Source organism: Theobroma cacao, chromosome 1 (assembly GCF_053813885.1).
Source record: "Theobroma cacao isolate CCN51 chromosome 1, ASM5381388v1, whole genome shotgun sequence".
Lineage (NCBI taxonomy): Eukaryota > Viridiplantae > Streptophyta > Magnoliopsida > Malvales > Malvaceae > Theobroma > Theobroma cacao.
The window spans coordinates 27,665,022-27,669,548 of NC_142639.1; the positions used below are offsets into that span (position 1 = coordinate 27,665,022).

Here is a 4,527-nt window from a genome sequence, read left to right on the forward strand (position 1 = left end):
AAGAAGTCTTCAACTCTAAATCTCTTGGTTTGGTGCCTTAGACGGTTGTCAATATTTTGAATTTGAATTTTGGCGCTTCTTAACGCTTTAACTTTGACCTTTGACCAGTTAACTCCATTCCTGTAACTGATTAAAAGGTTTTTGTTGTGCATCCAGCACCCGCTTATTTGATTAAACCTTGTGTTAACTAGTTAAGAATTTTCTATTTATCCTTAATTTATTGCCCGAAATTGCTTTAATTGATTAAGGATTTGTGTTAATCAGTTTAAGACTAATCTGTCTTCATTAAAGCTCTGTCTTCTTTGCTTGTTTAACCAATTAACCCATCTTGCAACTGAACAAGTATCTTGACTTGCTTTCAAATGTCAAATATATTAATGAATTTAAGTTTTCTCCCACTGTTGATTTCTCACGCAAATGCACGTATCATTAAAAAGTAATATAGTAATGAAGTAGAGTATCTTTCTTACAGAGAATTGTTTAATTTCTATTATTAACTACTAAAATTATAACACCCTAATTTTATCCAAACAATTAAAATAAAAAATTAAAACTAATAAACTCAAACTAAAATTAAATAGTAAATAAAACTCACTACCAGACCTAAGATTATAATATCCCTCAATACTTCATCTGATTATTGTATTCCTCTCTTAACTTAGTTTAATGGTTAAAATTGCTAACCTAGAGTCTTAAATTATTTATAAGTTTTTGTCGAGTTTCTCATAAAAATACCTCTCCCAATTAATTTACTATATGTCTATACAAATTATATTGAAGAAAGATTCATAGAGTTTGTGCTCTAATCCTGGCTACGTATGGCTTATAAGTGTATGCCTACCTTATATGCAAATCAAACAACCTAATCAACTAAGTGTATTCGATCATACTCTATTCTATTCAAGGTCTACCTAAATCTCCTTCGTCAAAGTTTAACCTAGGTTTCCAATTCAATCTAATTGGTGATAAGGCAATTAGAAGCATTAAGAACAGAATAAAATAAACAACTTAAATCTATCAAACATAAGTAAAAGAGAGATTAATAATTCAGACTACATAATGAGTTCAATCATAATCTTAGATTAAAAATTTAGTTCCCCATCAAGTCACACATTATCATCGAATAAAGTTTAAACAATAAAAACAAACTAAGAAAATAAGAGAATAATCAAAAAGAATAAACTCAAGAATTAAAATCTTGATCTTCCAAGTCTTCTTGAATCCTTCAAAATCTTCTCAACTTCAATGACTTTGTGACTTGACTCTTAACTTTCAATCTGGTGTTTTCCTTCCTCTCCATTTAAGTCCTCCAAAAGGTTATTTTATAGGCTTTGAAGTTAGAACAAGTTGAATGAAGAAAGAAGACAATTTCAGCTGGGATGTCCTCATCACACTATGAAAGTCACAGCTTTGCAAAATTAATTAACAAAAATCGTAATTGCTCTAAGACTACTACAGTGTGTCAATTTTGATAAGATTTTTGACCATATTTCAAACCGAACTGGGTGAAGTGGTAAACATCAAAGTTGTATATATTTCTCTTATCTTTCCAATGGTCAAAGAATTGCTTCATTTAAATCTCTGTAGAGAAAGTTATGGCCAAAATACCAAAACATGTGCAGTACAAGTCTGCACCTCGAAATTGCTCTCCTTCTTTCACTAAAATTCTTCTTTCAAACACCTACAAAAGCACAAACAAATCAGTAACAACCTATCTTAACCACATTAACACCAATTTAAGCATAAAATTAACTATGATTAGATTGACTCACCTAAAATAACTAATTTAAAATAATTAAATAAAACTTACTAATTTCTATGCATTACTACAAAAACTAAGCCAAATTATTATCAAAATTAAGCCCAAATAACTCTATATCTGTCACGACCCGGAACTCCCCATCGGGCCCGTGACAACCGCCGCGAGGCCTCGACAAACATTCTTCACCCCGAATGCCGATTGAAACCTCGCAAGGCTTAGCATCAACTTCCGCATCTCCCCGGTGAGCAACAGTTATTAAATCTCGCATTTCAAAAAAATCTTAAGTCATTTTTAAATAAGAACAATAAAATATTATTTTCTGGCTCACAGGGGTATTTTCGTAATTTTTTTGTCAAAATTCTCAAAACTTGCTAAAAATGTAGTAGGTAAGCAGAAAATATATATTTAATGATTTAAAAACAATTAAGTATCTAAAACGTTCATTTGAAAGCAAATTGTTGACAACTAGTACTATTCAAAAATAATAAATAAAATATTCTATTTTCTCATAAAATAGATTTTTATAAAAATATTCGTAAATAATTTTTCGCACATGAAAGTAAAGTAAAAATTGTATGAATAGAAATACAGATAACCAAAATATAAGTTTTGATATGCAATGACACGTGGGCTCCAATTGACCAAGAGGATGTAAGACTGTGAACTCTTACTTTCTATAATGCAGTTTCGAGCTTAGTTCTCGTCTTACTCGACTATCTACAAACTATCCTGAGCCTGAAAAATGTATAGGAAGAAGGGGTGAGATTTTATAATCCCAGTGAGTAAACAGATACCATCTAAAGTATCTAAAGCCGAGTAAATGGAGACAATTAAATAAGTCATCATATTGTAATTTCATTAACTTTCAGTTCATTTCAACCAAATAAAATCAATCCATATAAATCGAGTAATCAACTTGGCTTATGAATTTCTTAAAACTTTGGCTCGTGCCAAAACTCATACTCAGTGATACCTTGCGCAGGGCATCCAACCGAGTCTGCCAAGGCTGTTAAAATTTTTGTATACACTTAAAATATATTTTTAGTTTGAGAAAATACAGCCGTTCCTTGTCGTTGGCTAAGTTCCCCTTCACGTGGTGGTTTGGCGTGAAGTGAACCCTAAGCTTTACCTCAGGAGATACCCTACGCGCCTCTCCGTTCGAGGTAACAATATAATGGAGTTTACCGTGCCCCTCTAATAGGCTGGTCCACGGAACCCCCTCTGCAGTAAATAATTAATATATAATCCACCAATCAATAAAATTCATTCTAGCATGGCATGGCAATTTATCGCAATCTAGCCTCTCAAGGCTGAATACACAATATAAATAATTATAACACCAAAATTAGTTTAGCCATTCATGCTCATTTATTATCATAAGCCATTCAATTCAAAACCATAAATTTGCAACACAAACTAGCAGTCTCCAATTACTCTATTTTCAAAACCAATATTCGATTTTCCAGAAAATTTATAAAATCATTTTATAAAATCACAATTTCTCTTAAAACATAGCAATTTACCATTTAAACTCATTTTTCATAAAATCACACAGTTGTATAAAACTACTCTAGATAATTAAGACGATAATAAGTTCACTCACAATGTCTAGAATGCAGACTTTCGAAGCACTCTGTCTACTGGTCCTCGGATGCAATTTCCTTGCCTTTATTGGAGGACTCACCACCTTAACACAGTACAAAATCGAGAATTTCACTAAGTTGGTACTAAATCAAAATTAAACTAATTTAGACTACCAATGCATGATATGGAATGCAAAAATGCACTGGTAACTATCTAAACCCGATATTGGCCTAATTCGTCTTATCACCCGATTAAATTCCTAACGGGTTCGTTTAAACTCCAATTTAATTCTTTTCAGTTTCTATACCTCAATTGCACCCAAATTAACTTAATGTCCCTCAGTGTGATGCAAATTATCAGTCCCAATAGTAAATTACGAAAATACCCCTAGTGGGTAAAAATTCGTATTTTTGCTCCGAAAATTCTCATTATTTTTCTAGGCTCATAATTCATTATTCCTTAACCAATTCTCCTAGAATAAAATCAAACTCATCCTCACTCACTACATGGTAAATTCAGCCATTAATGGTTGGGGGAGAAAATAAATTCTTTTCTTGTTGTTTTGTTTCTAAATATGCTAAACTAACTAAAAACACTAACATAAATTAAAATCAAATAAATCCAACAACTTTCTCTCTCCTAACCCATTTTTTCAGAATTGAATTCATCATGAAAACATGTAATTTAATCATGGAAAATAAAGAGAAATGCTTGGGAATAAGAAAACTCAAGCTTAATAGAAAAAATCTCACCTTTTTCACTTAATTTCCTTGAAAATTCACACTTTTTCTTTGATTTTCTCTCTCTAGGGTTTTGTTTTCTCCTTTCTCTCTCTTGTTTCTTGCTTGGCCGAATGTTGAAGAAGAAGAATGGGTGGGCTGATTTTTTTTATGCCTTTTTATTGTTTAATGAAATAATATTATTTTATTCATATTTTAAATATTTTCTTAATTCATTTCTTTTTTCTAGCCATCCACTTGTCCTATTTTCTTTCACCATGCATTCCCTTTGACTTATCCAAGTCTTAAGTGATATTTCCAGATTTTTCCAAAGTTTTGGTGGAGCAAATTTTTCAAAATTACACTTTTGCCCCTGAACTTTTGAAAAATTACATTTTTGCCCCAAAAATTGAAAATTTGCCATAATGCATAATTTGCACTCCTCATACTCATTTCACACTC

General features: G+C 31.5%; 1 long non-coding RNA gene across 1 annotated transcript; it reads right to left on the reverse strand.

The window, feature by feature from the left end:
• Positions 1 to 1,229: 1,229 nt before the first annotated feature.
• Positions 1,230 to 4,220, reverse strand: LOC148764687 (uncharacterized). Its single transcript, XR_016024236.1, has 4 exons — positions 4,099 to 4,220; positions 3,366 to 3,449; positions 2,434 to 2,497; positions 1,230 to 1,681 (listed from the first exon to the last, which is right to left on the reverse strand). It is a non-coding gene; the product is annotated as an uncharacterized LOC148764687 (long non-coding RNA).
• Positions 4,221 to 4,527: the final 307 nt, after the last annotated feature.